The sequence below is a fragment of the Bos javanicus genome, chromosome 12, assembly GCF_032452875.1.
Source record: "Bos javanicus breed banteng chromosome 12, ARS-OSU_banteng_1.0, whole genome shotgun sequence".
NCBI lineage: Eukaryota > Metazoa > Chordata > Mammalia > Artiodactyla > Bovidae > Bos > Bos javanicus.
In genome coordinates this window covers 4,162,541-4,187,812 of record NC_083879.1, presented here as the reverse complement: position 1 = coordinate 4,187,812, position 25,272 = coordinate 4,162,541, and the positions used below count along the sequence as shown (strand labels likewise).

The 25,272-nt window shown below is 38.7% G+C and overlaps 1 long non-coding RNA gene across 1 annotated transcript in view; it reads right to left on the bottom strand.

The window, feature by feature from the left end:
- The window catches only part of LOC133258149 (uncharacterized), a 42,115-nt gene that overhangs the window by 945 nt on the left and 15,898 nt on the right, over positions 1-25,272 (bottom strand). The window contains exons 4-5 of the long non-coding RNA XR_009739830.1: positions 6,013-6,099; positions 1,548-1,789 (exon numbers count right to left, since the gene is read on the bottom strand). This is a non-coding gene — a long non-coding RNA (uncharacterized LOC133258149). The remainder of the gene's footprint in view (positions 1-1,547; positions 1,790-6,012; positions 6,100-25,272) is intronic.

Below are 25,272 nucleotides of genomic sequence, written 5' to 3'. Positions count from 1 at the left end.
CGAGTACAAACTTGAGATTACAGCAAGATGAAAGCGACAGGTGTCAGATTGTCCATCTTCCTCTTCAGCTACCGTTTTCATCCTCATTAACTTGCTCACTTGTCCTAGGAGAAAGTTTGCCTCATCTCTTAGAAGTGTGAGATGTGAATGATTTTTTTAAAGAAATATCACCCACAGAGATACTTAAAGAAAGCTCTGTTTACTACCTGATATTATACATCAACATTGTCCATTGAAAGGAATTTGCAAGAACGATATCTGGCTCATGGAAGGTAGTGTGGCTGAAAAGGTTTATTTTTTTATTCACTTTAACTTTCTACTTTTCACATGTGTAGATGAAAGTAAATATACATGGGGAAAGAATGCTGATCTGTGTAAGATTGGAGACAAAGAAAAAGGGAGGGTCATCAAGTGACATCGTCCTCCCATGAAGAATTTGTAGAGAGCAGAGGTCACAATTGAGAATCCAGTGCTTGAAGGAACCTCTTTCATTTCACACAGTTGATGTACGTCTGGTAATCACACCAAGTGTGTGACACAGGATTTAGTCATTTTTTCCTACATCTTGGCAACATAGGGATTTCATTGTGAGTTGAATTAGGCATTCAAAGTCATATAACTTTATAATTTTGTATTAGTAAGTCAATTAAGTGAATGAAGACTAAATTTTATGGGATAAATGATATCAAGAATCCACACATTTCTTCCCTAGGTCAGCATTCTTAGAGTGGGGTATGGCACACCTATGGGATATTTAAGATGAAAAATGATCTATGGCAAAGTATGAGTAATTATTATAAATATTACTTACACTTAATTTTATCTGAAACTACCTTAACATATTAAGCTTACCTAAACTAAAATTTTTAACAACTATCCTAAGGGTCTATCTGAAAGAAATAAAATTGAGATTGTTTAAGTGGCAAGTAGCTTCGATATTTAAAATCACACCAAAAATTTAAATGTATTCATTTATATGCACATATATTTCTATATTGGGCTTCCCTAGTGGCTCAGTAGTAAAGAATCCACCTGATTTGGTCTTTGAGTCAGGAAGATCTTTTGGAGGTCAGGGAAATGGCAACCCACTCCAGTATACTTACCTGGAAAATCCCCTTTGGTAGAGAAGCCCAGTGGGTTACAGTTCATGGGATTATGAAAGAATGGAATATGACTTAGTGATTAAATGAGGACAAAACCATATTTCTATATAAATATATATGTTATAAATAAATATGATGCACACACACACACACACACACATATATATATATACACAAAATCATCTATTGCAATTGTTTGAAATAAAGTGTTTTAGCTATCATAAAAGGATAATATATTACTGTAGAGGATGATCTTTGGAGTCAAGAGATCTCTGCTTACCAACATGATCTGGATTTTAATTGTTGTAATATTTGCAAACTATCACTTTGGGTGAAAATTTGATTTCTTTCTTCTTTTAATGTTTTAAATTGTGTTAGTAATACCCATATCATAGGATTATTTTGAAAATTAAGATAATATTATAGAAATAATTAGCAGATTACCTGGCACACAAAAAATAGTTAAGAAATCATAGATATATTAAATATGTCTTGCAAAATAATTTTTAAACTGAGAAAGTGAGTCCTTAGGTAGAGTGCAGGTAAGTTACTCAGCTGCTCTGAGGGTTACATGGACCACTGAACAGGTGGGCTGTGCAGTCTTTGGCTCATCTACCACTGAGACCACATTTCTACCTCTCAACTTCTTGGCAACCACGATGACTCAAGGAGGATGAGAGTAGGCCCTGGAATACAGAACCTTGGTCTTAGAAAAGAAACTACTAATATTATCACAACATCTAAGGCTGTTATGAACACTGCAGTACTAGATTTTTATGGTGAGATGATAGCATATGCCAACCAGATGCTGTTCTAGGAAGTGCAGTGAGTACTTCCTTACCCAAAGGCTGCTTTATTCTTGCTTCAGGATAAAACCCGTTGGCTTCCCAGGTGGCGCTAGTGGTAAAGAATCTGCCTGCCCATGTAGGAGGCATAAGAGATGCAAATTCAATCCCTGGGTCAGGAAGATCTCCTGGAGAAAGGCATGGCAGCCCACTCCAGTATTCTTGCCTGGAGAATCCCATGGACAGAGAAGTCTGGCAGGTTACAGTCCATAGGATTGCAAAGAGTCGGACACAACTGAAGAGACTTAGCACAATAAGTGATTAAAATATAGTGATGAATATTAGCAATACTGATGCTATTTCCTTCTGTAAAATTGATGTTTATCCTTTACAAAAGATTATAAAATGATTTAAAAGTGTGTATACTTAACTCTATTTTAGAAAAAGCTTCTCTTCTGACCTCCCTCCTTTCTCTTGTTTCTTCTGTCCTTTTATATAGAAAATGTGAGGTGACACAATTTGCATGGTGCTAGCTTTTGTTATTGCTTAGAGGAATGAAGTAGAAGTCTACATGGTATACCTGTTCCTATACAGAAACAAACAGCATGATCTTTGGGAAATGCACATCAACCTATTACTCCATTTATTGTTGCACTAGAATAAAATCCAAACTTTGTCCCAGGGCCTAGAAGAGCCTACACTACTGAACTCTTCCTATTTCTGATTCTTTGTGATGCTTTCTTACCCATTTTTGCTATAATCCCATAACATGCAGGTCTTCTAAGTCTCAAAATTGTCCCCACCTCAGGGTCTTTGCCTTTGCCACGTTCCCTTCCTAGAATCATGTTTTAAGGACCTCTGAGTGACTGACTCTTGAACTTTGCAAATATCAGCTCCAAGTTCAATGTCTCAGGGGGCTTCCCTACCTAGACACACAGTCTGTAGGAGATTTATATTTACACAGTATCTTAAGTATTTCTCTTATAGTATTTATCAGAGCCTTATTTTTTTTAATTTATACATTACTTATTGTCAATAATTATTGTCTAAATAGCTTCCCTCATGAGAATAAAAACTACAAAGCAGTAAGGAAATTATTATTATTTTTTTTTTTTTTGGTCATGCTAAGACATTATATAATCCTTGACTATATTCCCCATATTGTACATTTCATATCTATGACTCATTCCTTTTGTATCTGAAATGTTATACCTTTTAATCTCCTTCAAATATACATTGCCTCCCTTCATTCCTTTCCCCTCTGTCTTTCTCTGTATCTGTGGCTTTATTTCTGATTAGTTATATTCATTTGTTTTGTTTTTAGAGTCCACATACAAGTGAAATCATACATTATCTGCCTTTCTGTGACTTAGCTCACTTAACAAAATATGCTCTAAGTCCATTTCTGTTGTCACACATAGTTAAAATTTCTTTTCTGTGACTGAGTAATATTCCATTGTGTGTGTATATATATGTACTTGTGGTGGTTTAGTCACTAAGCTGTATCTGACTATTGTGATCCCATGGACTTTAGCCCTCCAAGCTACTCTGTCTATGCAATATTCCAGGCAAAAATACTGGTCTCCTGCATTGCAGGAAGAGTCTTTGGGCTTTCCTGGTGGCTCAGACAGTAAAGAGTTCACCTGCAATGCAGGAGACCTAGGTTCAATCCCTGGGTTGGGAAGATTCCTTGGAGAATGGAATAGCTACCCACTCCAGTATTCTGGCCGAGAGATTTCCATGGACTGTATAGTCCATGGGGTCACAAATGAGCAACTTTCACTTTACTTCAGATGCTTTACTGACTGAGGCAACAGGGAAGACTGTATATATATATATATATATATATATATATATATATATATATATATACACACACACACACACATCAGTTCAGTTCAGTCGCTCAGTCATGTCCGACTCTTTGTGACCCCATGAATTGCAGCATGCCAGGCCTCCCTGTCCATCACCATCTCCCGGAGTTCACTCAAACTCACGTCCATCGAGTCCGTGATGCCATCCAGCCATCTCATCCATCTCATCCCTTCTCCTCCTGCCCCCAATCCCTCCCAGCATCAGAGTCTTTTCCAATGAGTCAACTCTTCGCATGAGGTGGCCAAAGTACTGGAGTTTCAGCTTTAGCATCATTCCTTCCAAAGAAATCCCAGGGTTGATCTCCTTTAGAATAGACTGGTTGGATTTCCTTGCAGTCCAAGGGACTCTCATGAGTCTTCTCCAACACCACAGTTCAAAACCATCAATTCTTCGGCGCTCAGCTTTCTTCACAGTCCAACTCTCGCATCCATACATGACCACTGGATAAACCATAGCCTTGACTAGACGGACCTTTGTTGGCAAATAATGTCTCTGCTTTTCAATATGCTATCTAGGTTGGTCATAACTTTCCCTCCGAAGAGTAAGCGTCTTTTTAATTTCATGGCTGCAGTCACCATCTGCAGTACTTTTGGAGATATAAAACATGTATATATATATTTATGCAGCATTATTTATAATAGTTAAGATATGGAAGCAATCTAAGCATCCATCAGCATGTGAGTGGATGAAAAATATGTAGTGTGTAACTTAGTTATTTTATTTAATACTGCACTAAACATTGAGATGCATATATCTTTTTGAATTAGTGTTTATGTTTTCTTTAGATATATACCCAGGACTGGAGTTGCTCATTTGATCTATTTTCAGTATTTTGAGGAAGCTAGATATTGCTTTCCATTGTGATTGTATCAATTTACATTATAATCAACAGCACATCTTTTTTCACCACATTGTCACCAACATTTGTTATTTGTGGTCTTTTTTATAATAGCCACTTTGACAGGCGTGAGGTGACGTCTCTTTGTGGTTGGAATTTGCTTTCGCTGATGATTAGCAACATTGAACATCTTTTCCTGTGTCTACTGGCCGTCTAAATGTCTTCATTGGATAAATGTCTATTCAAGTATTCTTTCCATTCTGTAATCAAACTGTTTGTTTCTTTGATGTTGAACTGTATGAGTTTTCGTGTTTTTTGGATATTAGCCCCTTATCAGATATTTCATTTGCAAATATCTTCTCCCATTCAGTAAGTATAGTTTGTTTTGTTGATAGTTTCTCTCAATGTGCAAATCTTTTTAAAGTTGCTATAGTCCATTTGTTTATTTTTGTTTGTTTCCCTTTCATGAGGAGACATATAAAAAAAATATTGCAAAGATCAGTGTCAAAGGGCATAAAAGTGTACACTTTCTTCCAGAAGTTTCGTGATTTCAAAACTTACATTTAAGTAATCCATTTTGGGTTTATTTGTATATATGGTATGAGAAAAAAGTTCAATCAGATTCTTTTGCAAGTAGCTATCTAGTTTTCTGAATGCTATTTATTGAAGAGGTTCAGTCAGTCAGTTCAGTCACTTAGTCATGTCTGATTCTTTGTGACCCCATGGACTGCAGCACGCCAGGCTTCCCTGTCCTTCACCAACTCGCAGAGCTTACTCAAATTCATGTCCATCAAGTCAGTGATGCCATCCAACCATCTCATCCTCTGTCATCCCCTTCTCCTCCTGCATTCAATCTTTCCCAGCATCATGGTCTTTTCCATTGAGTCAGTTCTTCACATCAGGTCGCCAAAGGATTGAAGTTTCAGCTTCAGCCTCAGCCCTAGTGGATATTCAGGACTGATTTCCTTTGCCATGGACTGGTTAGATCTCCTTGCAGTCCAAAGGACTCTCAAGAGTCTTTTCCAGCACCACAGTTCAAAAGCATCAATTCTTTGGTGCTCAGCTTTCTTTATAGTCCAACTCTCACATCCATGCATGTCTACTGGAAAAAACATAGTTTCCACTGAAGTGAAGTGAAATCGCTCAGTCGTGTCCGACTCTTTGCGACCCCATGGACAGTAACCTGCACCAGGCTCCTCCGTCCATGGGATCTTCTAGGCAAGAGTACTAGATGGATCCGAATGTATATTTTTGCCTCTTTTGTCAGAGATTAATTACCTGTATAAGTTTAGGTTTATTTCTACACTCCCTATTTAATTCTATTAATCTATGTGTCTGTGTTGGTTTCAGAAGTGTATTGTTTTGATTACTCTAGCTTTGTAGTAGAGTTTGAAATCAGGGAGCATTATACCATCAATCTTTTTCTTCTTTCCCAAAATCATTTTGGCCTTTTGAGTTCTTTTGTTTTCATACAAATTTGAGAATCATTGTTCCAGTTCTGTGGGAAAAAAAATGCCACTGTTAATTTGCTAGAGATAGTGCTGAGTCTGTAAATCTGGTCTATTTAACGATATTAATCATTTCAATTTATGAACACCGTATATCTTTTCATCTGCTTCTGCCATCTTCAATTTCTTTCATCAGTATCTTATAATTTTTTGAACATAGGTCTTTTACATCCTTAATCAGAGTTATCTCCACATATTTTATTATTTTAGTGAGACTGTGAATGAGAATGCTTTCCTAATATCTCTTTCTGGTAGTTTATAGAAGCACAGCAGATTTCTGTACAGTAATTTTGTATCCTGCAACTTTACCCCAAATTCATTGACAAACTCTAATATATATATTTTTGTGTTTCTTTTTAGAATTTTCTATGCATAGTATCATGTCATCTGTGAACAGTACACACCCACACACGCACATACATATATATATTTACACAGACAGAATTGGTAACACCTAATTGGGACCCCGTGCCCAAGGGACGGCGGCCAAGAGGAGTTACCCCAAGTAGGAGGTCAGGGGTGGCAGCCGGGAGGAGCTACCCCATGCCCGAGGCCAGGGGCGGTGGCAGAGAGGAGCTGCTCCACGTCCAAGGAGTGGTGGCTGCACGGGCACAGGAGGACCTAGAGGAGCTACTCCACATTCAAGATCAGGAGGGGTGGCAGTGAGGAGATACCCCTCATCCAAGTTAAGGAGCAGCAGCTGTGCTTTGCTGGAACAGCCATGAAGAGATACCCCACGTCCAAGGTAAGAGAAACCCAAGTAAGACAGTAGGTGTTGCAAGAGGGCATCAGAGGGCAGACACACTGAAACCATACTCACAGAAAACTAGTCAATCTAATCACACTAGGACCACAGCCTCGTCTAACTCAATGAAACTAAGCCATGCCCTGTGGGGCCAACCAAGATGGGTGGGTCATGATGGAGAGGTCTGACAGAATGTGGTCCACTGGAGAAGGGAATGGCAAACCACTTCAGTATTCTTGCCTTAAGAAGCCCATGAACAGTATGAAAAGGCAAAATGATAGGATACTGAAAGAGGAACTCCCCAGGTCAGTAGGTGCCCAATATGCTTCTGGAGATCAGTGGAGAAATAACTCTAGAAAGAATGAAGAGATGGAACCAAAGCAAAAACAATACCCAGTTGTGGATGTGACTGGTGATAGAAGCAAGGTCCGATGCTGTAAATAGCAATATTGCATAGGAACCTGGAATGTTAGGTCCATGAATCAAGGCAAATTGGAAGTGGTCAAACAAGAGATGGCAAGAGTGAACATCAACATTCTAGGAATCAGTGAACTAAAATGGACAGGAATGGGTGAATTTCACTCAGATGACCATTATATCTACTACAGTGGGCAGGAATCTCAGAGAAGAAATGGAGTAGCCATCATGGTCAACAAAAGAGTCCGAAATGCAGTACATGGATGCAATCTTGGAAATGACAGAATGATCTCTGTTCATTTCCAAGGCAAACCATTCAATATCACAGTAATCCAAGTCTATGCCCCAACCAGTAATGCTGAAGAAGCTGAAGTTGAACAGTTCTATGAAGACCTACAAGACCTTTGAGAACTAACACTCAAAAAAGATGTCCTTTTCGTTATAGGGGACTGGAATGCAAAAGTAGGAAGTCAAGAAACACCTGAAGTAACAGGCAAATTTGGCCTTGGAATACGGAATGAAGCGGGACAAAGACTAATAGAGTTTTGTCAAGTGAACACACTGGTCATAGCAAACACCTTCTTCCAACAACACAAGAGAAGACTCTACACATGGACATTACCAGATGGTCAACACCGAAAACAGATTGATTATATTCTTTGCAGCCAAAGATGGAGAAGCTCTATACAGTCAGCAAAAACAAGACCCGGAGCTGACTGTGGCTCAGATCATGAGCTCCTTATTACCAAATTCAGACTTAAATTGAAGAAAGTAGGGAAGACCACTAGACCATTCATGTATGACCTAAATCAAATCCCTTATGATTATACAGTAGAAGTGAGAAATAGATATAAGGGGCTAGATCTGATAGATAGAGTGCTTGATGAGCTATGGAATGAGGTTCGTGACACTATACAGGAGACAGGGATCAAGACCATCCCCATGAAAAAGAAATGCAAAAAAGCAAAATGGCTTTCTGGGAAGGCCTTACAAATAGCTGTGAAAAGAAGAGAAGCGAAAAGCAAAGGAGACAAGGAAAGATATAAGCATCTGAATGCAGAGTTTCAAAGAATAGCAAAGAGAGATAAGAAAGCCTTCCTCAGCGATCAATGCAAAGAAATAGAGGAAAACAACAGAATGGGAAAGACTAGAGATCTCTTCAAGAAAATTAGGATTACCAAGGGAACATTTCATGTAAAGGTGAGCTCGATAATGGACAGAAATGGTATGGACCTAACAGAAGCAGAAGATATTAAGAAGAGGTGGCAAGAATACACAGAAGAAATGTACAAAAAAAGATCTTCATGACCAAGATAATCACAATGGTGTGATCACTCATCTAGAGCCAGACATCCTGGAATGTGAAGTCAAGTGGGCTTTAGAAAGCATCACTATGAACAAAGCTAGTGGAGATGATGGAATTCCAGTTGAACTATTTCAAACCCTGAAAGATGATGCTGTGAAAGTGCTACGCTCAATATGCCAGCAACTTTGGAAAACTCAGCAGTGGCCACGGGACTGGAAAAGGTCAGTTTTCATTCCAATCCAAAAGAAAGGCAATGCCAAAGAACGCTCAAATTACCGCACAATTGCACTCATCTCACATGCTAGGAAAGTAATGCTCAAAATTCTCCAAGCCAGGCTTCAGAAATACATGAGCTGTGAACGTCCAGATGTTCAAGCTGGTTTTAGAAAAGGCAGAGGAACCAGAGATCAAATTTCCAACATCCGCTGGATCATCGAGAAAAGCAAAAGAGTTCCAGAAAAACACCTATTTCTGCTTTACTGACTATGCCAAAGCCTTTAACTTTGTGGATCACAATAAACTGTGGAAAATTCTGAAAGAGATGGGATTACCAGTCCCCCTGACCTGCCTCTTGAGAAACCTATATGCAGGTCAGGAAGCAACAGTTAAAACTGGACATGGAGCTACAGACTGGTTCCAAATAGGAAAAGGAATATGTCAAGGCTGTATACTGTCACCCTGCTTATTTAACTTCTATGTAGAGTACATCATGAGAAATGCTGGGCTGGAAGAAGCACAAACTGGAATCAAGATTGCCAAAAGAAATATCAATAACCTCAGATATGCAGATGACACCACCCTTATGGCAGAAAGTGAAAAGGAACTGAAAAGCCTTTTGATGAAAGTGAAAGAGGAGAGTGAAAAAGTTGGCTTAAAGCTCAACATTCAGAAAACTGAGATCATGGCATCTGGTCCTATCACTTCATGGGAAATAGATGGGGAAACAGTGGAAACAGTGTCAGGCCTTTTTTTTGGGGGGGGGGGCTAAAAAATCACTGCAGATTGTGACTGCAGCCATGAAATTAAAAGATGTTTACTTCTTGGAAGGAAAGTTATGACCAACCTAGATAGCATATTGAGAAGCAGAGACATTACTTTGTCAACAAAGGTCTGTCTAGTCAAGGCTATGGTTTTTCCAGTGGTCATGTATGGATGTGAGAGTTGGACTGTGAAGAAAGCTGAGCGCCCAAGAATTGATGGTTTTGAACTGTGGTGTTGGAGAAGACTCTTGAGAGTCCCTTGGACAGCAAGGAGATCCAACCAGTCCATTCTAATGGAGATCGGCCCTAGGTGTTCTTTGGAAGGAATGATGTTAAAGCTGAAACTCCAGTACTTTGGCCACCTCATGCGAAGAGTTGACTCATTGGAAAAGACTCTGATGCTGGGAGGGATTGGGGGCAGGAGGAGAAGGGAACAACAGAGGATGAGATGGCTGGATGGCATCACCGACTCGATGCACGTGAGATTGAGTGAACTCCAGGAGTTGGTGATGGACAGGGAGGCCTGGCATGCTGTAATTCATGGGAGTCGCAAAGAGTCGGATATGACTGAGTGACTGAACTGACTAAACTGAACTGAATTTCATTCAAGGCAGGGAGTGCTTCATGGAAAAATCGTCACTTACAATTTATGGATTATGAATAAGCTATTCAACAAGAGTCATAAGAGGAAATTTGAAATTCATACTTAAGGGGAAACTTGGGTAAAATGTTAAAAAGCAGATATGTTTTTGATGGTTAATTTTATGTTGTTGAGTGGGTGATAGATGCTCAGATTAAACACTGTTTCTGTACATTGTCTTTAAGGGTAATTCTAATTGATGGATTCAATAAAGCAGATTGCACACCGCAGGGTGTGGGTAGGCATCATTCTATCAGTGAGGACCTGGATTGAACAAAAGGCAGAAGGAGGAAAGCTGAGACATATTATTCTATCTTCTCTGACCCTCAAATTGGGGCTTAAATCATCAGCTCCCCTGGTTCTTAGGTGTTCACACTTGAACTGAATTAGCACCGCCAGTCCTCCTGACTCTCCACTTTCTGTTCTTGTTCAGTAGCTAAGTTGTGTCCAATTCTTTGAGACTTTGTGGACTGCAGCATGCCAGGCTTCCGGTTCTCACATCTCCACCCTTGAACTGAATTAACATTACTGGTCTTCCTAAATCTCCACCTTATTGACAGCCAGTTTGTGAGAAATCTCAGCTTTCATAATTGTATGAGCCAATTCCTCTCAACAAATCTCCTGTTGGTTCTGTTTCTCTAGAGAACCTTAATACAAGGATGAAAGTTATAAAGGACTCTGTGTTAAATATTCTGAAAGGATAGGGGAAATGCATACACCTGCTGCAGTTAGAGTTTAACCAGTGATTTTGATAATGAAAACAAAAGGAAAATGGAAAAAGTGTTCCACACAATACTGGTAAGACTTGCTAAGAAAAGAGCCATACAGGAAAAAATAAATCAGGACTGAGTTTATTCTTGTGAGTATACAAAATTGGAGGGATAGTTATTGATGAAGCTAGAAATAATAATTAAAATAGGAAAATCAAATAATAGGAATACCTTCTAATTTATTATATATGATATGCTATATACTTTCATATGTTATTTAATATAAAATAATTTTAAGGTACAGAATTTAAAAAGTCAAAAAGCTAAATTGTTTTTCTGGAGTGAGTTTGAAGAAGGAAAACATGTTTTGTTGTTTACAAAAGTATTTCAATAAAACAAAATAAAGTTATTTAACTCAGTTTAAAGAGCTAGTCTCCTGCATTTTATGCATATACAAGAATCCTCTTACACTGGAATTAAACAATTTATTGAGGATTTGCATGTAGCAAAACACAGATGAAGAATCACTGGTTGACTGGAAAAATTGTAAAATTAATAATTTATGCCATTGATTTGCTAAGCCAATTTATGAAGCTGAACATGTACAAAGTCTCAGGACCCTAACTATTGTTTCAATAAAACTAATCCAAAATGCAAAGTCTACAGTCTTGTATGTTAGTTGTTCTGACAGAGATAATTTAATTTGATTGCTTGATCTGTTTCTAAATATTCTAAAATTACACAAATGCAAACACTTGGGATTGTTACCTGCTATTAACCTCAAATGATATGAATACAAACACAAGCACAGCACACAAACTCTTTCCATCTCTCTCCCTCTCATACACACACACACACACACACACACACACACCCAATATAACCAAATGACTCTGCCTTTCTGAGAGTCATTTACATTTAATAATTCAACTAGCATTAAATTTTCTAAATAAATAAATAAGGTATAGATTGTATTCCTGATCATGGACTCAATATTAAATACATTAAATGCATCACAATAATTACCAAGAGCATAAGAAGAAAACAAAAATGCAACTATAATTTTTGGCACTGCATAAATCACTAGATACCTAGTCATTCTTCCTGGCTATGAAGTACATACATACACATATACCAAACAGGAGTCTTTAAGTGACGTGCATACATGATATCCATAAGTTACTTTGTTTATTGACTATGTAGATATTTCATCCCTAGTAATTCAACTCACAATGTGTTATAATAGGATTTTCTCTAGAATTCGATATTTAATACCCACTCAGAGCTGCCATCTATGGGGTCGCACAGAGTCAGACACGACTGAAGCGACTTAGCAGCAGCAGCAGCGGAGCTGCGTATTTCACACTAACCAATTTCTTCATGACTTTTGCCTCTCACTTCTTTTATTTTGGAACAACTCTATGTCGAGGCAAATATTTCTTTTCTTTCTCTCTCTTTTTTTCTGTGTCATGTGGCACGTGTGATCTTAGCTCCCAGACCAGGCGTTGAACTGGTGACCCTGCAGTGGAAGCTCGGAACCTTAACTGCCAGAAGAGTGGAGAAGTCACAGAAGTCTTTTGATTATCATTCTTTTCTTATCCTTTCAGGCTGCACTTGGGCTATATTTATATTCTCTTGACTGTCACCTACACAGTTTCCTCTCATGCAACGTGAAGAAACTGATTCCTGTAACAAAATCAATTAAGTCACAGTATGGAGGAAGTGGGTATGTTTGGTTACGTTTCAGGGGTCATAACTATGCCACAGCAGCTAGTTTTGCTGTCTGTTCAGACTCTCAAGTTGTCTTGGCCATTACCAATCCCAGAGCATTGTCCCCTTTATTTTCCTATGGAGACTTCTGAATTGATTGACAAGTAAGCATAGCCTTTTCATCTGTTAAAATCCCAGACACTCACCACATTATAGCATGGTTCTAGGCATCAATAAATGCTTGACCAATGATTTTTAATTAATATGTAATTATATACCATGCTATTTACATTTTATATGTAAATATAGTATCAGAACATTTATGATAAGTCTGGGCGTTTCTTTCTCTGTATCATAAAAACAAACAGAATGTCTGTGCTAACCCATACAATACCTGCAGTGTAGGTCATATTAAAATGAAATGAGTTTTTATCACTTCCCAACTGAACTTGCTACTCCATTAAGGTAGATCAAATTGCTTACCTTGACAGAGATTGATTGCCAATTAACTGTAGAATAAGCCAACCAAAATGAAGGGTTGGGAAATGCCTTGAAGTTTACTGAGACATCTTTATTAAATATGGAGGTCTGTGGCATAAATACTCCCAAGAAAATTGTTTCTGAAAAAAAAATGTTATAGATGTTGCAAGAGGTGGTAATGGTATTCTGACAAAATAGGAAATCTTGGTAATTCTGTAGAGAAACTTAAGGTGACCTTGTAAAGAGACTACATAAACCATTCGATAAAATTCAGCTTTTCTGACATTCTTTACTCTTGCCACAATTTGACATCGAGTTGCATCAAGTCAAATGAAACTTTGTGAACAGCCATCCTTCATACATTAAATTCCATCTTTTCTCTGTCTCCTAGGGCATGAAATAGCTGCTGACCCTCTCCTGTTTGTTTCTTTGTCAAGTTGCAAGCAGGGCTTGATACCTTTTGACTTTCATAGCTTTCCAGTTTTTATTATATCTGTGGTAGGCTTCGAATAGCAAATATTTCTCCATTCGGGTCTAATAAAGTTAGTGAAGAGCATTAGATTTAAGTGGTTCCAAGACTTAATTTGTTTTAAGTTTTCTCACATGTGGCTTAGTAGACAGCTTCTGGTATGGCTCCAGAAATGATTCTCCAAATCTTAGGAGGAAGTTAGCACAGCATCTGCAGCCTAAATTATATTGTCTCCACCAAGCTCTATGCCCTTTACATAATGCTTGTCTGATGTGTGGCTACATGGTTTTATCAAACAAGTACTTCGGCTTTCTGAAACATTTCAAAATGTCAATGGCTCTCCAAGACCTAAAGCCGTGTAACATTGAAATTCTGTATTAATTCTAGGTTCTACAAAGTTCATGATTTTACGTCTGTTAGTTCTAAAAATATTAACACAAAACATCTACATTCAAAGTAATGAAAATCTGAATGTGTATGAAGCATGTTATTGGAAGAATTCACCTAAGATAAGCTGGTGATAATGCTTCAGAAAGTTTTTTTTTTTTTCTTTCTACTTGCCTGATGGATGCAAATCAAATTCTTTGACCTTAGGAGAGTGATCATAAAATGTAATCAAAGTTTCCAGATCGAAAGGTGCTCTGAACAGTTCAGTAGGCAGCTGCATCAATGCTATAAAGCACCATGACTGCTAACACAGGTCATGCTTCTGGAAAACAAGATGAAAATCTTTTGCTTTTAAAAGGAATGTGGTCAGGTCCTAGGAAAAGAACGACAGCTATATTTATATAGCCTCCAACCCCAAGCAATTTGCAGATTTTTTTAATGTAATTAACCTCCAAAGTATTCCGGTTGCATATGTTTAAAAGTGGGTTGCACATACCCTTCTAACAAACAGAAATCTAAAGGGTTAGATAATCTAGTGGCTTAACTCAATGTTGACAAACCAAATATCAGTATAAGTCTTTAAGTATGATTTCATTGCTTCCTTGAAAGAAATTTAAACTATTTGGGGGGTTAGGGAAAAAAAAGTCTCTAAATTTACTGTCTAACGAAAAGAGCAATTCACAATGTGAAAAGTGATTAGCATAGTACTACACTTCACAAGTATCAGATGCTTAAAAGATTACCAGAATGTGATTGCCTACTCATTCAGTGCTTCAGAATTTTGCTTATTTGAATCTGACGCTTCTAATTTGAAATTCCTGTCTGAAAAATTCTAGGTAGGTTAAAATGTGTGTGTATGTGTGTGAGAGAGATCTTTGAAACATACAATTTTACTGAATAAATTTATTTTATATATTTTTTAATAATTTTACTTCTTTCTACCTCTACAAAATGTGAAGAATTATGCCAGAAAGAGGCAAAATTATATGTTATGTTTTAAAATACTTTCAGATTCTAATGGAAGACAGAGTGTGATTTCCCAGGGGAAATATTATAATCCATCAAGTTTATTGAATGAGATATTGAAGGAGCCTGATAACAGAGAAGGGTGGTTAGGTATGTCAGCAAGGCCAATATCAGTTCTCACGCTAGTAGACAAAAGTGAAAGAATTCTGTGGTTAGCTTTTTATGTATTATCAATTCAAGTCAAGGAACCAACCAGCTTTTTTTTTCAATTGAACACCACAGCATACCAAGAAATATACTATGAGTTAAAAATATAAAAAGAGTTAGATAAGGTCAATACACTTAAGGAAAATAGGAGAATAGCAATCAATTACAAAGTAGTTTTAAGAACTACAGGGAGAAAAGAGACAGATACTAGATAGTGGCAGGGACTAAATTGTTCATGCCCCCTAACCCTGCCCCACAAAAATTCCTATATTGAAACCTTAAACCCCAGTGTGACTCTATTTGGAGGTAGCACCTTTAAGAATGCATTTAAGGTTAAATGAAGTTGTGTTCTTGCCTGGACAAACCCAGGGACAGGGGAGCCTGGTGGGCTGCCATCTACAGGGTCACACAGAGTTGGACACGACTGAAGTGACTTAGCAGCAGCAGAAAAAGTTGTAAGTGTGAGCCTAAATCTAATAGGGCCAGTGTCCTTATAAGAAGAGGAATGGACACCAAAGACCGCTCTTTCATCACACACACAGAGGAAAGCCCGTGTGAGGACATAGCATCGAGGTGGCCATATGCAACCCAGCAAGAGAGGCCTTCCAGAAGCCAGCACTGACAGCACTTTGGTCTTGCACTTCTAGCCTCCAGACAGAGAAGACACATGTCTATTGTTTAAGCCACCCAAAATGTCGTAATCTCTTATGCCAGTCCAAGTTAATGGATTAGAGAGAGATGAGAGATAGATAGGTGTGGAAAAAACAGAGCAAACAATAAGACATATCCCAACTACAGATAGAGACAGTGGAGAGGCACGATACCTGCACTGAGTCTTTTTTTTTTTTTTTAATTTTTTTTTTTAACTTTACAATATTGTATTAGTTTTGCCAAATATCAAAATGGATCTGCCACAGGTATACCTGTGTTCCCCATCCTGAACCCTCCTCCCTCCTCCTTCCCCATACCCTCCCTCTGGGTCATCCCAGTGCACCAGCCCCAAACATCCAGTATCGTGCATCGAACCTGGACTGGCGACTCGTTTCATACATGATATTATACATGTTTCAATGCACTGAGTCTTAAAAGATAAAGTCTGCTTAGTAGATTACTTTCTCTCATGATTCTGTGTTGATCTTCTGAAAGCAAGTTCCAAAATTTTTACCACATGGCCTTGCCCTGTACTTTCTTATCTATTTTACTCTGAGTTTATGCCTTTCTCCATACTATATTGTCAATGTCCTTCAAACTAAAACTCTTTGGATCTAAACCTCACCACTTGTCTAAGTGTTAAATTTCCAGTACCTCAGGAAAATTCTGCCGGTTGGGTCTTCTTTCCATTTCTGAAATTTAATTATTTCAATCATCTTGGCATAAATTATACTACTACCACTAATAATAATAAATTCATAAATTCATCATACATAGTATTTTCATGTATGTGGTTTTATTACCTAAGACAATGCTATCACCAATTGTGTTTAATCATATTTCCAAAAAGAAAATACTAAGGACTAGGGAGGTTAAGTGATGTGCTAAAGTTCAGTTCATATTTTGTGGTCTGACATTTAGGTCTTTGATCCATTTAGCGTGTACCTTTGTGTATGGCTACATTACCATGTGTAAAATAGATAGCCAAGGGAAATTTGCTATATGGTTCAAGAAATTCAAACAGGTGCTCTGTATCAACCTAGAGGGGTGGGATGGGGAAGGACATGGGAGGGAGTTTTAAGAATGAAGGGATATATGTATACCTATGGCTAATTTATGTTGAGGTTTGAAAAAAAAAATTCTGTAAAGCAATTATCCTCCCATAAAAAACTAATTAATTAAAAAAAAAAACAAAAACGCTCGGTACAGTTCAGTCACTCAGTAGTGTCTGACTCTGTGACCCATTGACTGCAGCATGACAAGATTTCCTGTACATCACCAACTCCCAGAGCTTGCTCAAAGTCCTGTCCATCGAGTCAGTGATGCAATCCAACCATCTCATCCTCTGTCACCCCCTTCTCCTCCTACCTTCAATATTTCCCAGCATCAGGGTCTTTTCAAATGAGTCAGTTCTTCACATCAGGTGGCCAAAGTTTGGAGTTTCAGCTTCAGCATCAGTCCTTCCAATGAATATTCAAGACTGATTTCTTTACGATTGACCAGTTAGACCTCCTTGCAGTCCAGGGGACTCTCAAGGTTCTTCTTCAGTATCAAAGTTCGAAAGGATCAATTCTTCGGCCCTCAGCTTTCTTTGTAGTCCAACTCTCACATCAACAGGGCTACTGGAAAAACCAAAGCTTTGACTAGACAGACCTTTGTTGGCAAAGAAATGTCTTTACTTTTCAATACACTGTCTAGGTTGGTCATAGCTTACCTTCCAATGAGCAAATGTCTTTTAATTTCATGGCTGTAGTCACAATAGGCAGTGATTTTTGGAACCCCCAAAATAAAGTCTGTTACTGTTTCCATTATTTCCCCATCTATTTGCTGTGAAGTGATGAGACCGGATGCCATTGTTTTAGTTTTCTGAATGTCAAGCTTTAAGCCAGTTTTTAAACTCTCCTCATTCAGCTCCATCAAGAGGCTCTTTAGTTCTTCTTCACTTTCTGCCATAAGGGTGGTGTCATCTGCATATCTGAGGTTATTGATATTTCTCCCGGCAATCTTGATTCCAACTTGTGCTTCGTCCAATGCAGCGTTTCTCATGATGTACTCTGCATAGAAGTTAAATAAACAAGGTGAAAATATATAGCCTTGACGTACTCCTTTTCCTATTTGGAGCCAGTCTGTTGTTCCATGTCCATTTCTAACTGTTGCTTCCTGTTCTGCATACAGATTTCTCAATAGGAAGGTCAGGTGATCTGGTATTCCCATCTCTTGAAGAATTTTCCACAGTCTGTTGTGATCCACACAGTCAAAGGCTTTGGTGTAGTCAGTAAAGCAGAAGTAGATGTTTACTGGAACTTTCGTGCTTTTTCAATGATCCAACAGATGTTGGCAATTTGATCTCTTGTTCCTCTGCCTTTTCTAAATCCAGCTTGAACATCTGGAAATACACAGTTCACATCCTGTGCTCACGTCCTGTGTCCAGTCCACATTCTGAAGCCTGACTTGGAGAATTTTGAGCATTACTTTGCTAGTGTGTGAGATGAGTGCAATTGTGTGATAGTTTGAGCATTCTTTGGCATTGTCTTTCTTTGAGATTGGAATGAAAACTGATCTTTTCCAGTCCTGTGGCCACTGTTGACTTTTCCAAATTTGCTGGCATATTGAGTGCAGCACTTTCACAGCATCATCTTTCAGGGTTTGAAATAGCTCATCTGGAATTCCATCACCAGCATTGTTCATAGTGATGCTTCGTAAGCCCACTTGACTTTGCATTCCAGGATGTCTGACTCTAGGTGGGTGATCACACTGTCATGGTTGTCTAGGTTATGAAGATTTTTTTTTGTATAGTTCTATGTATTGTTGCCCCTCTTAATATCTTCTGCTTCTGTTCAGTCCATACCACATCTGTCCTTTATTGTGCCCATCTTTGCATGAAATGTTCCTTTGGTATCTCTGATTTCTTGAAGAGATCTCTAGTCTTTCCCATTCTATTGTTTTCCTCTATTTCTTTGCACTGATCACTGAAGAAGGCTTTCTTATCTCTCTTTGCTATTTTTTGGAACTCTGCATTCCAATGAGTATATCTTTCCTTTATTCCTTTGTCTTCAGCTTCTCTGCTTTTCTCAGCTATTTGTAAGGCCTCCTCAGACAAACATTTTGCCTTTTTGCGTTTCTTTTTCTTGGCGATGTTCTTGATCACTGCCTCCTGTACAATGTCACAAACCTCCATCCATAACTCTTCAGGCACTCTATCAAATCTAATCCCTTGAATCTACATGTCACTTCCACAGTATAATCCTAAGGAATTTGATTTAGGTCACACATGAATGATCTAGTGGTTTTCCTACTTTCTTCAATTTAAGTCTGAATTTGGCAATTAGGAGTACATGATCTGAGCCACAGTTATCTCCCAGTCTTGATTTTGCTGACTGTATAGAGCTTCTCCATCTTTGGCTGCAAAGAATATAATCAATCTGATTTCAGTATGGACCATCTGGTTGTTTCCAAGTGTAGAGTCATCTCTTGTGTTGTTGGAAGAGGGTGTTTGCTATGACCGGTACATTCTCTTGGCAAATCTCTGTTTGTTTTCGCCCTGCTTCATTTTGTACTTCAAGGCCAAATTTGCCTGTTACTCCAGGTATCTCTTGACTTCCTACTTTTGCATTCCAGTACCCTTTAAAGAAAAGGACAACTTTGTGTGTGTGTGTGTGTGTGTGTGTGTGTGTGTGTGTGTGTTAGTTCTAGAAGGTCTTGTAGGTCTTCAAAGAACCATTCAACTTCATCTTCCTCAGCATTAATGTTTGGGGCATAGACTTCGATTCTCTCATATTGAATGATTTGCCTTGCAAAGGAACAGAGATGATTCTTTCGTTTTTGAGATTGTCTCCAGAAGTACTGCATTTCCAACTCTTTTGTTGACTATGATGGCTACTCCATTTCTTCTAAGGGATTCTCACCCACGGTAGTAGATATAATGGTCATCTGAGTTAAATTCACCCATTCCAGTCTGTTTTAGTTCACTGATTCCTAAAATATTGATGTTCACTCTTGCCATCTCCTCTTTGACCACTTCCAATTTAACTTGATTTGTGGACTTAACATTCCAGGGTTGTATGCAATATTGTTCTTTATGACATCAGACTTTACTTCCATCACCAACATACATCAACAACTGGGCATTATTTTGGCTTAGGCTCCATCTCTTTTTTCTTTCTGGAATTATTTCTTCACTGTTCTCCAGTAGCATATTGGGCATCTACTGACCTGGGGAGTTCATCTTTCAGTGTCATATCTTTTTGCCTTTTCATACTGTTCATGATGTTCTCAAGGCAAGAATACTGAAGTGGTTTGCAGCCCCTTCTCCAGTGGACCTCATTTTGTCAGAACTCTCCACCATGACCTGTCCGTCTTGGGTGGCACTACACGGCACGGTTCATAGTTTCACTGAGTTAGACAAGGCTGTGGTCCATGTGATCAGTTTGACTAGTTTTCTGTGATTGTGGTTTTCATTCTGTCTGCCCCCTGATGGATAAGTATAAGAAGCATATGGAAACTTCCTGATTGGAAGGAGTGACTGAGGGGGAATCTTGGTCTTGTTCCGATGGGCAGGGCCATGCTCAGTAAATCTTTAATCCAATTTTCTGTTGATGGGTGGGGCTGTGTTCCCTCCCTGTTGTTTGACCTGAGACCAAACTATGGTGGAGGTAATGAAGATGATTGAGTCCTCCTTCTAAAGTCCTGTGCATGCACTGCTGTACTCAGTGCCTCCGACCCTGCAGCAGGCCACCGCTGACCCAAGCTTCCACCCGAGACCTCTGGACACTCACAGGCAAGTCTAGGTCAGTCTCTTGTGGGGTCACTGCTCCGTTCTCCTGGGTCCTGGTGCACACAAGGTTTTATTTCTGCCCTTCAACCTTCTTTTGCCCCAGTCCTGTATAAGTCCTGGAGGCTCTATGGTGGGGTAAATGGTGACCTCCTCCAAGAGGGCTCATGCCACAGGCTGTGTGAGACCCAGGTCTGCTGCACCCAGAGTCCCTGCCCCTGCAGCAGGCCACTGCTGACCTGTACCTCCACAGGAGATGTTCAAACACTCAAGGCAGGTCTGGCTCAGTCTGTGTGGTGAGTCCTGATGCACACAAGATTTTGAGCCCTCCAAGCATCTCTGGAGGGTACAGGGTTTGATTCTAAATATGATTTTGCCCCTCCTACCATCTTGATGGGGCTTCTCCTTTTCCCTTGGAGGTGGGGTATCTTTTTTTGGTGGGATCCAGCATTCTCCTGTCAATGATTGCTACTCAGTTATCTTTAATGATCAGGGTATGAAATAATTCATGAATTTGCAATCAGTTTTCTCCTAGTGGCTGTCTATTGTCTGTGGTCTAACATTAGTATCCAGTCACCCATTTATTGCTGTTAAGAGCCTGTGATCTCTGTTTGTCAACACACAGCTCCAGTTTTCAAGTGGAGTATTTGAATGGAAGGCAGCTTAGGCTTAGGTAGGGCAGTGCATTCCTTTACTCTGGCCGTACAGTTTACTGTTAAAATGGCCCCTTTACTGCCTATCCCAGGGATTTTGTTGGAGTACCTTGAAGAGGTGTTTGCTTTCTTTCTCTAAACTTGAACCAAGAGAAAGTAAAATGCAACTGTAACATCTGTCTCATGAGGATGTGCAATAGGAGAATGAAAACAACATCCATACATGACCACTGGAAAAACCATAGCCTTGACTAGACGGACCTTTGTTGGAAAATAAAGCTGGGTCAAAAAAACTGTTTACTTCAGGAGGCAGACATAAGTGAAAAGTGGCCACCATAAAAGAGAAATATAGAATTAGATGCAAGACAGTATGGCCTACAATGAGACAAAAAATTATGATAAGAATATTTTTAAGTGTAATGACCAAAGAAGAAAGGAGAAAACTAATAACCAAGGACCATAGAGTTAGGGTGCCAAGGAAGCTGGTTTATTTGCTATAGTAGTGATGACTAGAAGGATAGTTTCATCCTCACACAAGAACAGTCAACCTAGATTTTCATTTTGATGGGATACAGGGAGAAAATTAGCAACAGTGAAGGTAGGGATCATTGAGCAGAAGTTGTTAGAGGAGTATTCCAACCTTCTAGTTAAAGTGGCTCCAGAGAGGTCCCCAAGGCTTAAAATGACACAGCCCATGCCTTCAAGGAAAACCCCACTGAAAATAAAAATATGTAGCCATTCTTACATTCTCCATACCTGGCCCCTAGTGGCACGATAGACTCAGCAAAATTTTATTGACTAAATGAATATGTACTGAATGGAGTCTCCACTTATTTAAAGCTTTTAAAGGGCTTGAAGGAAAAAAAATCTAGCACCAATCTGGGCCATAAGAAGGTCAATTTTTACCTAGAATAATTCCTTTAAAATTGAATGCCTGTAAAAAGATTTTACAAACTAGAAAGAGGAATGACAAGAACAGCTATCTATAATGATTTATATAAGGTTTGAGATACACACTCTATTAAACTCTTAACACAATACTTGCTTGCAATTATTATGAACACTCACACTTAGCAAGAAGTAGGTTTCCGTTCAAAACAGCTTGCCAGTCTATTTTGAATTATGGGAAGGAATTCCACGTGCCAATAAGGCAAGAGCTGCCTGAGAAATGCTGGGATTCCAAGGACATGTTTTAGCTATTAGTTCAAGTCAAAACAAGTTAAATGTGCAGGGAAAAGAATCCCACTGAGGAAGCACAAAGATTAAAAACTGCCTGTTTTTGTTTATTTTTGTCATATAATAAACTATGGAGAATATCTAACTAGCCTAAGAAAACAAACTGATTTCAGGAACTTTATTTGGGCCATTTTCATACACACATAATGCTATGCTAATTTTAAATGAATCTCAGTTTTCCACTTAAACATGCCAGCAGGAAGTCTACTTGGCAATACTTTCTTGGATGTTTTGCCAATTGTTGTATGTACTGAAAAACAACAAAACCTCTTTCTATAAAAAGCATCATATAATTCAGACTTTGCTATGATCCAGAAAGGATTCCACCTCAATTACTCTGAATGAGTGAAGTATTGCAATATTCTTCCCACATCAATGTTGAGTTCCACGGGTCTCTCACTACAGAATTCTAAAATCATTAAATAGGAGCTGCTGACTTTTGTGGAGATCTTTTTGCTTGGCTCCCAGGACTATCCTTAGCAAATCCAAATGGTTCCCTCTGCATGTGTCATTCTGAACCATTCTTTCTTCCCTGGATCTTCAATGTCCCTGAAGTAGATGGTCACTACCCTCATCTGGCATCAATGTCTTTCACTTATGACCACCAACAACATATTACAGACATTAAGATACTTTCTCATTTAAAAACTCTACATCCTGGGTGTTATTTTTATCTTCATAGTACAGAGGAAGAAGCTGATAAGTGTGAGGGAATTTTCCATAAATCACACAAGTCTCATTTACACTAGTAAATGAGAAAGTTAAGCTTCAAATCTCGGTATGTGTGATTCCACCTGAATTCTAAAGCAGTGTGTAGGAAATCCTTAATCTTAGTTTGTTTGAGCTGTTACCACAAAATGCCATGGATTGGGTGGCTAAACAACAGAAATCTATTTCTTACATTTCTGAAGACTGGTAACTCCAAGCTGATAGCACCAGCATGCTCACATTCTGGCAAAGTTCCTCTCCTTTGACTGCCTATGGGTTGCTGTATCCTCATGGGGCTAGGGCGCCCTGTGGGATTTCTTCTTTAAGAGCCCTAATCCCATTATGAAGGCTCCACCTTCACCATGTGAGCACCTACCAAAGGCCCTTCTTTCTCATACCATCACATCAGGCATTAGGATTTCAACACTGAAGTTTGGGGGAACACAAACACTCAGACTATAGCACTCACTCCTCTACTTATATTCAATTCAGTTTAGTTCAGTTGCTCAGTCATATCTGACTCTTCGCGACCCCATGAATCGCAGCACACCAGGCCTCCCTGTCCATCACCAACTCCCGGAGTTCACTCAGACTCACATCCATCGAGTCAGTGATGCTGTCCAGCCATCTCATCCATCTCATCCCTTCTCCTCCTGCCCCTAGTCCCTCACAGCATCAGAGTCTTTTCCAATGAGTCAACCCTTCACATGAGGTGGCCAAAGTACTGGAGTTTTAGCTTTAGCATCATTCCTTCCAAAGAAACCCCAGGGCTTATCTCCTTCAGAATGGACTGGTTGGATCTCCTTGCAGTCCAAGGGACTCTCAAGAGTCTAACTGGAATACAGTCATGCCCACTGGTTTATGAATTGCTTATGGCTGCTTTTGGGCTTTAAGCAGCAGAGTTGGGTAGCTGGATTAGGGACCACATGGCCCACAAAGATGAAAATGCTTGCTATCTGGCCTTTCACAGAAAAAATTTACCAACCTGTGCTCTAGCAACTACATCATTAAGTTATCCCCTCTAGTACCCAATACTGTCACCAAAGCAATGTTTCTCCTTGTTGACAGATTTCACTGGAATTCCCAAAGTACAGAGCAACGAGTCATAAAGAATTAGTCTTTCTTAAATTTTAGAAATAGCACTTTAGCACATTTTTCATACAATTGTGGAGACTACATAATTGTAGTGATATGAATGGATGTTTGAATAATTCAAATGATTCTGAATTTTACATACACCCCATATATATATATACATATATATACATATATTCGATGTATTTTTCCAAGTTTGTTTATATTTTCTATTGACTGAGGAAATCAGTTTTAGCTTAATCTATCAAGCGTTTGTTAAATGGTAAATCATAACCATAGCACAGAAGACATTGTCTGGGACATTGACCATAAATGAATGGCACACACCAAAATATTGTTGGATTCTCATTTGAAAAATTTTAAGTAGCTGTTTCACAATAGATAAGATATCTAATATTCTAAATGTTCTTTTGCAAATGCTAGATGTAACCAGTGCCTTGAGGATTGTGGCAGCTGGAGTAGGACTCAAGGAAATAGAAGAAGATTGAGATGGGTAATTTAAAGGCTGTCAAATGTATGCAGTGTAAATGGAAGCTTTGGAACGTCAGTGGAAAAAGTCATTTTACCAAGTTTAAATAAGAACTTTAGAAAAGGTATGTTGTTCCCACAGCACATTTTAGGTGAGAAATGAAAATTCCCATCCTATAGAGTAACAGAGTTTTACATTTTACCAACAATTGTTCCATTTGATCTTTCAGTGGTAACCTATGTTCCATTTTCAATAAATTCTTAATCTTTAAGAAATTTTCCCATTTTATATTTGCTCCACATTTATTTAAAGAATTTACCTAAAATTTATTAGAGAATTCTAAGCTTCACTATTGATCTGTTAAAGAAAAATAAAAGAAAATCACTGATGCAATACCAGCAACTGTTTTCTCAAGCCAAAATTGATTGAGAGTGTCCCCTGTATAAAAATGAAATGCATTTCTGTGGATGCACTGATGCTTCACCATCTGTCCAACATCTCAGATTTACTCTCCCAGATAACTTCATATTTCACCCTGTAGTCCCTAAAGAAACATCACTTTA